Below are 11,807 nucleotides of genomic sequence, written 5' to 3'. Positions count from 1 at the left end.
CAGGTCATCGTTCAGTTTATTATAAAGAATGTTGAATGCCTTAGTGATTTAAAAAAAAAATATATATATATATATATTCATTTCTTGAGTAAAATTCTTGGCTTAAGGACTTGTAAAGCTTTCGGCGCGTGTTCTGAGTCGTCCCCTGGGGCCATGCTGCCTGTGCAGAATTCCCGTCCACACAGACTGTGTGACCTGCCCCCTGTCAGCTGCTCCTGGACGCCGTCCGCCTGCCAGTCGGACATCAGGCGGTTTCCTGTATTCATTCAAAAAACGTGTCAGGTGCCCGACGGCGTTCCAGGTGCAGCGGACAACACGGGACAAAAATCCTTGGTCTCGCAGAGGTGGCGTTCAAGTTCTGATGTGTTAACAAATGCAACTTATTAAGACACGGAATCGAAAACTTAGAGTCGGTGAATTGAGACAATTCTCATCTTTATTCTTGGTCTGCCTTCTATTTTTAGGCTCTTGTAAAAGCTTTGTTTTTCTAGCTTTCAGTTTCTCCGTTTGAACTGTGGAGCGGTCTTTGACTAGAATTTGAGTGTTAAACTTCTTGTCTTAGTGTTTTGTGGCACCTTTTAAAATCTGAAAGCATCTCGCCGTTTTCACGACCAGCTCGGTCCTTGTCCCCGTCGGTGTGAGCGCCCTGGGGTTTCCAGGTGTTGATGTCAAGGAGTTCTCTGCAACCTCTTCCCTGGTGTTAATTATTAATTCTTACAGGTCACTCCCGCCCCCTTGGACCTCACAGTGAACGTAGCTGTTTGGATTTATCTGCGGTTACCTGGTCGCTGCGAGGTATTGGTTTACTTGCGCAGCTTGGTTTATTATTTCCTCTCTATTTTTTTTCTCAACAGCGAGTTCTCCGGGGCCCCTTCCTTCTGCGGAACTCCTTTCTGTCAGGTTTTGTCCACGAGGAAGAACCTGGGTGGCTCTGCTCCCCGTGGATTAGGTCGTGCAAATGGGCAGTGGCCCCTCCTGCGCCGAGGTCCGCTCCCCGCAGGGGACACCAGGCTGGAAAGGGACGCTCAAATCGGGTCTTGCGAAGCACTGGGGAGTCACTTGCCGCGTGTTTGCACGTTCTCCCGCACAGAGGCATCCTTTTTTTCAGGCTTTTGTGATGTGCAGTGTGTTTTTGAGGCATTTGGGTAGAAAGTTCCCTGAAGCCTCGACTGTCTCCCCATCTCCACATCATGAATATATTCTCTTGATGGAATGTGGCAACCCTGGTCGGAATTCTTTCCTCCTGGTTGCTGTGTTTGTGCTGTGCTGTTTCAGAGAAGCCACTGTTTTATTAGAGATGGGAACATCGCCCATTTATAATATCATTCAAAGATACATTTCCTTTATGGAAATACGCATGCACATTTTCCCACCACGTGCTTAAAAATGTTGGTAGGAATACAGTGATTTTTAAAAAATTTTTTTTAGTATCAGGGCTTTTTAAATGTTTCTGTTATACGTCCGACTGTGATTCTTTTGAAGTATATTCTTTGGGAAATTCTGTTCCAATTTGTGGACTTCTCTGCCATTCTTTTGAAATTCTACTTCCTTGTCTCAATTCCAAACTATTTATTAGGTCTGCCTCTGCACCGGCAGGTTGATACGGTGGAATCAGTCAGAGGGCATGGACTTTGGGACCAAAGTCTGTCATGTACCAGCTGTGACTGTGGGCTGCTTACCTGTCCAGGCTCCGTTAACAGAGTGCGAACGGTCTGCACCTGTCTTGTCGGAGGCCGGGGGTTGCACAGTGAGATGCAGGTGTCGGAAGCCTTGCCCCCGAGGGCCCTCCGCCGAGCATCTGGGTCCCGCCTTCCCTGCTTCGGAGGATCGCTGTCTTTCAGCTGTCTCGTGTGGCGTCTCGTCTGGTTCTGCTTAACGCTTGTGACATTTGTATCTTGTCGATTATATGCCGCCTACGTTGATCCTTAGTTTCCTGGGGAGAATCCAGTCCCAAAGGAAGGGGACATTTTAAACCCACCTCCAGAGACCCGACTGCAAGAGAAGATTCTGCCCGGCTCTGCAGCTGAAGGGCAGGTCACAAGAGGAGACCGCTTGGCTTTCTTCCCAGGTCTCTGCGTTCTGACCTCGAATCTGGCGTTGGCGAGGGAGCCAGGTGGGGCAGCTGTGTGACTCAGGTGAACGGACGGGGTCTTGGGGGAACAGATTCTGTAGGTCGTTATGTTTAACGCTTGTCCCTAAGTAAGACTTTGACTTTTTCCAACACACAGGTCCCAGCAGAGAGAGCGCTGAAGGGGCCTTAGAGAGCCGTCAGTGACCTTGGTCCTGAACAGCTTGTTCACACGGCCTGAGGTCTGTTTTCTTAGCCATGAAAGTAAGCGTGCTGCATGAACGTAATGGCACACCCAGACCTGCAGTTCCTTTATCAGTTACCCAATATGCATCTGTCAACTTGACAGACGCTTACAGAGGACCAGGTGCTGGGCGCTATTCTAGGTACAAAAAAAAAAAAAACATTTAAGTGTTCTGTGTTTAAGAATTACTAATTTCTTCATCGTAGGAACAGGGACAACATGAACAGATTGCTCAGGGAGTTAAGTCAGTACAGTGTGCTGCTGAATATACAAATCTTAAAAAAGGGAGGGAAATTAAGTCCATGTAAGGTGGCATTTTTGGTGGCACACGTGGCTGAGGACACGCTGGGCCCTCGGTGCTTTGCCTCGGGGTCTCGGCCACCGGCAGGGCCTTCCAGCTGGGGAAGCCCAAGTCCATTTCTGCCCAGAAGCGTCAAGGTGACTTTGGTCCCTGAGACACCAGCAGGGCAGGCTCTCCCATAGCAGAGGGACCCATGCAGCCAGGAGTGTTGTCGGCGGAGCTCAGAGCAGAACCCTGCCCCCTTCCTCCCTCCCCCTCTCCCCGCTGGGGCCCTGGACGTCCGGGCGGTGGCTCTCATGGCCTGTGTGGCAGGCACGCCGTCCCAGAGAGGCCACATCCGCCACTGGTCCAGTGTTTGGCGTCAGAGTTGCTCCTGAGATGCCTCTGGGGCACGTGACACCAGCTCCCTCCCCTCCCAGAGCGAGATACCAGTTCAATGAGAAAAGGCACAGGATGGAGGCCCCCAGCCACACATTACATCTCCCACCACACATGCAAAGCTCTCGCTGAAGTGAAGGGGTAAAATCCAGTGAGGCCTGACCCACCCCAACGTTGGAACTAGGGACAAGGGCATTTTCCAACATGGGATCCCTCACCGTGGCTCCCAGTTATGTTTTTCTGATAATTAGTGATACTGAGCATCTTTTTATGAGCCTGTTGCCCATCTGGATGTGTTTCTTTGGAGAAAATTTTCAATAAGATGTCAGAAAAAAAGGTCACACATCGCAGGCTCACAACAGATGCGAGGAACTCCATGACCAATAAACAAATCCTCATTCATTACATAGCAAGGCGAAGTCCATGACACCGACTTTTATAAAATGAAACAGGAACAGTGACAATAAAGGGATGGAGAGAGACACAGGCAGGGGAGCGCACCTTCCAGCAGGACCAACACCGTCATCCCAGCGACTGAGGAGTCAGTGCGCAGAGCGATTAGCTTGGCAAGGAGAAGTATTTGACATAATAAGAGCCGACTGCCTCTTAGGCCATTCATGCACCTTCACACACGGAGCTGACAGCCTCAAAGTAAAAAAACTAACAGCTAAGAATTCTTAAAACACCAGCAGAAGTGTGAAAATGTCCGCAGGGCCCAGTGCTGGGCAAGGGTGGGCGGGCAGGGCGCCGTGCACCCCGGGGACGGTGGCGGGGGACACAGGGAAGTCCAGCCTATCCGACGGCAGCTCGGTCACGTCTGCCAAACAATGACTCCCCTTCTAGGCTTCCGTGCGGCGTCCGTAAGTTCGCTGCAATGTTTTGGCAGGTGGACACACAGCCCAGACGTCCAGCCGGGGGGCATCACGGATTCTCCTCCGTGGGTTCCTCCCGGCGGGTCCTCAGAGCCAGGAGGCAGCGGGACTTACATGATGGGGACAGGGTGCCGGGCTCTGTCACACAGGGGTCCGTGTGTCCAGGTGTCAGGAAAGGGGGCAGAGTGGCTCCAGAAGGACAGACAGAACCAGCGAAGAGCACTCACCTCTCTGGGGTAGAGTCGGGGGACGGCGGGGAACTTCCCCATCTGTCGACAACAATGTGCTCTTTTTGAAATTAAAAAAAAAACAATACGCAAACGATGTAGTATTTTCAAGGTATTGAACATAGCATTGTTCAATAACGTTTTTTTTTTAAATTAAAAGAACCATTAAGTTTATCAGCAAGTGAAAAAAGAGGCAAGCAGTGAGAACCGAAAAACCCTGTTCAAATCCCTTGAGAAAACATTGTGCGTTGCGTACGGCAACGGGGATGAGAACATGATGACCCAGACGCGGGTTGAAAGTCCCCACATTTCGCCCACATTTAAGACTGTATTTACAAGTAAACCTCTCAGAGTCAGAATCCGTAGCGGACAGTCATTCGTCCGACTCCAAACGGGCAAGGTCTATCAAAATCGCCTTCAGAAGTCGCTGTGACACAAATGCAGATTTCACCTGCATTTTAAGAAACTGTTCAGAAACCCACTGTATAAAAAAGAACGTTGGCTCAGACAACGTGCATGCAATGCAGAGCATTATCGCTGCGGCCACGGAAGTGGGTGCGTCCCATTTTGCCAGAGTTTGGGGGACAGATAATGAAGGCCCTCGCGTGCCTCTGACCCGTGGAACACTGTCACCCGAATGTGCAATGAGATCCTGGGGACGTAATTTCACAGAACAGAGAAAATTGCTGCGAAACGAGGGCCTGATTGCAATTTAAGGGAAATGGTGCAGATAAATCTACTTTAATGGGTAAGCTTAGTAGATTCAAAATAAATACGTCCATCCTTCGTTATTTGCTCGTTGCAGCCGGTCTAAATGAGAGCGGAAAATGCACATCGCAGCCGGCCTACAATTGTTCACGTAGAAATGGAAAGGAACGTGGTTTTCCTGAGCCACTTTAGTGCCTGGGGAAACCTTGGTCCTACTGTGTCATTAATTTCAGGGGCTCCTGCTGACTCACTTCCACTGCACCCTCCTTTGTGCCCCTTCTGTGTGCCAGACACTCCCCAGGCTCAGCTCTGAATGGAGTTCACGGGTAAATCTCCTTTCATCAAGTGGTCAGTGTTTTCATTCAGCAAAAACCAGGTCAGCGAGATGGGACAGAGGGGCGTGCCTGTCACCTTCGCCAGACCAGAGGGCGGTTTCAGCGAGCCCAACTGTCCTCCAAAGGCTGTGACAGCTTCCAGGTTGGGAAGTCTTGGTTTACTGAGCAGTGTCAGTAAGTAACGAGCAAAGCTTGTCTTTCTTGAGGCCGCACGACAGATAGATGACGAAATTAACCTTCTAGGACTCAGGAAGTCTCCTGAGGTTGTACCCAAGGGGAGCGATCAATTCACAGATGTCTGTCCTAAGAAATGGGAAACGCACACAGTATGTTCTGTACTGTATTACATCGTGCGATTTACACAAACACAGCACACACTTTCTGATGTCCCCGAGGAAACACGACCTTTGTAAAAAGCGAGGAAGCAAGTTCCCCGATGAAGCCTGGATACACGATGTTACCCGCTTAAGATAAACGAGCCCCTCTGTTTAGCCATCAGCTTGAAACAGGAGAAAAAAGGTGAAGCAGGCAAAGCTGAATTTTGCATGAGGGGAAAAAAAAAAGCCAATACGTTTTCTGAGGAAGCGATAAAATTATGTACTGGTCCAGGGTCAGTCAGTCAAACAAAACAGAAACTGGGTCTTTCAAGCATAAGACTTGAGAAACAAATTTAAGCATCTTTGCTTTCCGTGTGTCTTCTTAATGTTCTGTTCGGTTTTTCTTAAGAATAATGTTTCCTCCTTTAAAGCTCACGGTGGGAGTGAAGGGGAAATTACGTTTGGAAATACCAGAGCCGTGCTCAGTATATATTAAAACCTTTTTTCTTTTCCTCCTTCCACTTTCCCTTATTTTTTTCCCTGCTCTTTGTATTTCTTCCAAGTATCAGCTGAGGTTTTCTGATTGGTATTTGGAGACATAAGAAGGAGTTTTAATGACTTTTTTAAAAGAAAGAACTCCAATTGAGAAACTTTACCTTGGCAAATACTTCATCTTGAGACTATAGAGTTAAAGTTTTCCTTCTGGGTCATTGTAACAAGTTCCCCACCTGGAATTCCTATCCCAGATTCTCCCACCTCTGACCATTAGAGCAATCTTAATTTTTAGGAACATTTTAATGCATATAAAAATTGAATAGTTAGAGAGTATGCTTATTGAAGAAAATTTTTAAAGTACGGAGTGTAAGGGGGAAATACAAAATGCACACAGTTCCACAACCCAGAATGTTTTGGTCTCTCCATAACACACACAGTATAATGAATTTTTATATATTCAGAATTATAGTGCAGACACAATTATCATTTAACCTAACAGTATACTATAATTGGAATTCAGCATTCCTACAACCTCTTCAGGGTTGTGTAGTATTCCACTGAATGGATGTACCAAGCTTTACTCAACCAAGCCCCTGATGCTGGCCTATTCTAGAGGACAAGAAAATTGAGAAAATTCTTACCAGTACAGCAGAGAATATGTGGGCTTAAGAGAAATAAGAGGCTGACAACCCTGACAATGTAACTGCAAACAGCCCGAAACTGGCCCTGTAATGTTTCTAATGAGATATTGAGTTGTTTTCCAGAGCCAGCAGAACAAAACCACAAGTCATGCAGCCAAAGCACGCACAGAGAGAGAATTCTGACCTCAAATAATATCTAAAACCAGTTTCTCCCCCACCACGGGACATGACTTTTCAGAAGCAAAGGGTCCGCTGTCAGGGAGACCCAGTGCTGAAGCCCCTTTACCACACTTTACCATAAATGGCCACGTTACGAAGCCCTGTGATGGAAACCTGCCCAGCTCAGCCCCCTGTCCCCTCCCCGGGAATCAGCGGGTGGGGCTGAAAGTTCCAATCCTCTAGTCGTGTGGTTGGTCCTCCTGGGCTGGGATCTGAAAGTCAACTTCCCTGCAGTGTTTTCAGGAACTGATCCCAGGGCGCTCTCTGCCCAGGAAATGTCAAGGATTTGGGGAGCTGTGAGCCAGAAACTGGATGAAGGCTAAGCACAGCAGAAATCCACACGGTTGTTCATCTGAATGACCAGGTGTGCCCACTTCTGACACATCACAGTATGGCACCACCCACACCAACCAACCTGGCTCGCTAGCCCCCACCTACCCTTACTCTCCCCGCAGAGCTGCCTTCCCACACACTGCCGACCCCCTGGCGAGGCCGAGTCCCTTTCTTTGGTCTTGTCCGCTGTCTTTAAATTTATCTTCCTTTGTCCAGACGGTTCAACAGCTTCCAAGCAGAGCTGTTTCCTGCAGGAGCAAGGTTGGGGGGCGGGTGATTTCTCTTCTTTCTGTGAACACCCCCAAGCCATGTCAAACTTTTAGCATCGCATGAACCTGTCTGCCTGTCTGCCTCTGGTCCTGTGGCCAGTTTATTTCGCAGACCCGGCCGCTAAACCTAAGGCAGCAGAGAACATTTTTCCTCCCCTGTGGACGTCAGCGATCTCAGCTCCAGGGCCCCGGGGGCCGGGGGTGAAGGGCCCGCGTGGTGTAAGAAGGATCACGCTCTGAGCCCCGAGACCCTTGCTCGGGCCAGGGCGAAGCTCCGCAGAGGTCAAGGGGGGACCCCAGGTCGGGGCGGAACAGGTGTGTCCATCCTGTGAGCATTCAAAGAGCTCTGGGCCGGAGTGAGGACCCCCTCTCTGGGTGGGGGAGGTCCCTGCTTGGGGCTAACAGAGTTTGAATCGCTTTCAGGAGGCATCACAGCCCAAAGGCAGATTGTAAGGGTGTTGAAAAGTCAAGCCATAGGCTAATGACACTGACAGAGCACGTTCACCCTGTGTCCACCCTTAACTTGCTAAGTGGCCGGGGCAGTTTTCACTGCCCCGGAGCTCGGTTTGTCCCGGTCTCAGTGGGCGCGTGGGGCTGGGCGTGCACAACCGGCGCTCCCCTCCCCTCCCCTCCCCCTCCCCCCAGGCGGCTGCGCGGCACCTGCCGAGCCTGCGGCCCTTCCCCACTAGGGGGCGCGCGTCCCCCAGCTTTCCCCCGGGCTCCCCCTCCCCGCAGCCAGGGGCTGCCCAGGTCCCTAAGAGTTTGGATCCTCTAAAGGAATTCCAGCTCCAACGTTAGAGAACGTCCTGTTAATTCTGCTCCGAAGCTCACATTGTGAGTTCCCTCACTTTGATATTTCAATTTTTAAAAATTTTATTTAAAAAAATTCCTTTTGGTTTATTTATTTGCTGAAGTGTGGGTTGCAATGTCGTGGCAATCTCTGGTGCGCAGCACCAGGTCCCAGCCATGCATGTCCATACGTAGGTTCATTTTCATGTTCTTTCTCATTATAGGTGACTGCGAGACGCTGAGTGTACTTCCCTGTGCTGCACAGCAGGACCTCGTTGTTTATCTGTTTTATATGCAATAGTGAGTTATCTGCAAAGCTCGAACTCCCAGTTTATCCCTTCCCCCCCGGTAACCACAAGTTTGTTCTCTACGTCTGGGAGTCTGTTTCTGTTTTGTAGATAAGTTCATTTGCGTTATTTTTTTTTTAAGATTCCACATATGAGCGATCTCATGTGGTATTTGTATTTCTCTTTCTGGCTTTCTTCACTCAGAATGACATTCTCCGGGGACATCCGTGTTGCTGCAGGTGGCATGATTTCATCCCTGTTAACGCTTGCTTCTGCGTACACGGAACGTGCCTCGGATCCCTTCCGAGGGAACCGGTCTTTCCTGGGCCAACCGGACGCGTGAAACAGTGGAGACGCAGGGAGGCAGGTGGCCAGCTCCCCTCCAGCCTCCGATTTCGGTCACCTGCCGCCTCTCCCAAGTCCCACACACAGTGACACTCCATCGTGAGCTGAGCACCACTCTCTTCACGTCCGTTATCTTCCCGAATCCTTCCGTCTCCTCCCAGAGCGAGCATTTCCCATCTCTGATGTTAGGAGGAGGCAGGTCAGACTGAGACGCTGCCCACGTGGGTCCCGCCAGCACTCGGGCACGGAGGCTGGGGTTAGCGGACTGCCTTCACTTTCCTCCTGTGCCCCCAGATGGTGACTGCCGTCAGTGCTGGGGCACAGAGAGTCCTGGACGTTCGGGGGCTGCTGCTGGCTGACGTGGTCACAGGCCATGCCAAGCGGTCCCTGGATTTTGGGTGCCACCTTCCAGAGCCACATCCCGCCCAGCCCTGGGGTCCAGCGGAGGCCAGCACACTCCGCTGAAGGGAGTACCAGGGAATCCGAGGGGGCGCTTGTCTTCAAGCAGAGACGCAACTGACAGGTCAAACTCCAGGGCCCCGGGGCGCCCAGCCAGGGCCGGGGAGGAGGAGCGTGCGATGCAAATCCCGCCGGGAGGCCGGGATGGCTTGGCATGTGGATGTGGGGAAATCGGTTTCACAAGGAGCATTTCTCTAACTGCAAAGGAAATTAGGCAAGCAGTTTATTTAGGAGAAGCAGAAACAAGAGGAAAGAGATTTGCCTTTTTTTCCTCTTTTTCTCCTGAGAGGCGGATGATCCTGCAAGAATCTACCAGCAGGGCCTAACGACTCCTTCCCTATTTGCTGGAAATCCCACCCTCGGGGGCCCAGTTTCTGTTTTGCAGGTCTCTGCTGCCAGGAGGGGACTCGAGGTCATGGGATGTGTGGGCCGGGGTGCCGGCGCAGGGAAGTGGGGGGAGGGGGGCCCTCAGCTGGCACCTTGGAGGGACCTGGGAACCTCTGTACAGAAAAGCACATGTGCTCTGGCAAGTGTGCCTCCCCTGCTGGCGGAGTGAGGGACCTGGTCCCCCAGGGGAAGTGAAAGCGTTTCACGCACAATTTGAATATCGAAGGCCGCCTCCAGGATCCAGTTCCCCAGGGCTGGCTTCCTGAGGACCAGCTGGGAGCTCACGGTTTAACTGGGGAGACAGTCCATCTCCGCCGCTGCCGGGCACCGCCCTGTCCCCAGCGCTGGGCCTGGTCCGCATAGAGCCGTCCCTGTGGATGGAAAGGGGCATTTCTGCCCCCCCCACGGCAGCCACAGCCACATGTGGCCAATGGAACACTTAGCGAGTGGCTATTGCAATGGAGGGACCGCATTTTCTAAGCTGTTTAATTTTAGTGAATTTGCATTTAAACAGCCAGAGGTGGCGAGTGGCTGTGGCGGGAACAGCAACGCTCTGCAGAGGACCTCTGTTTGGAAAATGACTCTCCATGCCACGGGTGCAGAAAAGGATGCCCTGCTCCCCGAAGCCAGCAGGCAGGCAGGAAGATTGCTCTCTGCTTCTGCGAAGCGCCTTTTCGGCGGCTCTGGTTTCAGTCTCTCAGTACAGAGTGTGAGGACTGACCAGGTTATCCTGAGGGCAAGATACTGTTCACTGTTGTCCTGTTTTGGTGGCTCAACACGATTCTGCTGCATGGGCGCTCAGCCCAGGTCGCCAGGGCTCTGAGCTGCCCCGCTGGCCCCGGAGGGTGGTGGCAGGTGCGGCTCCCCGCAGCGGGAGGGGCCCCCAGGACATGGGGATAATGACCTTTGTGGCGAGACCGAATGTCCCCACAGAATGGTTGTGTTTCCTAGGTATCTGACCCAGGGAAGCATCTGATCGGGGACTGTGTGTCCGGTGCGTAATGGGATTCAGGAAATGTGGCTCAAGGGTGACTCTCTGTGACCTTGACAAAGTCACCCAGCTTCCCTGGCCTTGGTTTCACTACCTGAAACTCTCATCCCTGCCCTTCCTCCCTGACAGCCTGGCTGCTCCGGAACCAGGACGGGGCTCACTGTCTGCCTCTCCCCCCAAGTCCCTGCTCGTGCGGACGCCTCTCTTCCTGCTCGACCCCCAGTGGGCCGGCCCCTCAGCACCACGGAGGCTGTGGACCCCAGAAGCCCTCCCGGGACACGCTGGTTGGACTCAGTGGCACGGCCATCCTCAAACACAGCCCACATTCCAGCCTCTGGACCTGCACTCACCTGTCCTCTGCTGCAATTTTCCTTGCCACCTTCCTTCACCCAAATGCCTCCTTCTGTCGTACCGACCAACCGCGTCCCTCCTGGTTTTCTGTCCGCTGGGTCTGCCCGTCCCCGAGAGATGGGTGTTGAAGTTTCTAGCTGGGGTAGCGGATTTATGCATTTTTTTCCTTGCAGGTTTCACATTTTTTGGTGCTGTGTTGTTAGCTGCATGCATGTTAAGAGCTGCTATGTTGATTCTCCCCGTTTATCGTGATGGAGAACCCTCTTTATCCCCAACGGCCTCCCTTGCCCTGAAGTCTGCTGTGTCTGAAATGTAGCTGTTCCTACTTTCCCTTCTCCATGTGTCTTTCTTTTTTTTGAAGTTAATTTAATTTATTTTATTCTTTTGTTTGAGGGCGTCCTTGATTTTTTAATTTATTTTTATGTCTAACGGAGGCCCTGGGGATTGAACCCAGGACCTCATGCGCACTAAGCATGGGCTCCACCATCGAGCTACACCCACCTCCCACCCAGTCCATGTGTCTTCATAGTTAAGGGGAGTTTCTCGTGGACGATGTGTTTAATGTTTGCGGATCCGCTCTGACGATGTCTGTGTTTCAGCTGCTGCGTTTAGACCAATGGCGTTGAGAATGAGCGTTGGCACAGTCGGGTTTGTCGGGACCTCGTTCGTCACTGTGTTCTGTCTTTTGCCTTTTTCCTTCTGTCTTTAACTGTCTCCCACTCCCTCTGCCTTCCCTGGTTATAACAGTGTTTCGTATGATGGTGTTTCTGCTTCCTCTCTTTCTGTCTCTG

This window comes from Vicugna pacos, chromosome 36 (assembly GCF_048564905.1).
Source record: "Vicugna pacos chromosome 36, VicPac4, whole genome shotgun sequence".
Classification (NCBI taxonomy): domain Eukaryota; kingdom Metazoa; phylum Chordata; class Mammalia; order Artiodactyla; family Camelidae; genus Vicugna; species Vicugna pacos.
The sequence above is the reverse complement of the archived record's forward strand: the minus strand, read 5'-3'. Positions refer to the sequence as shown.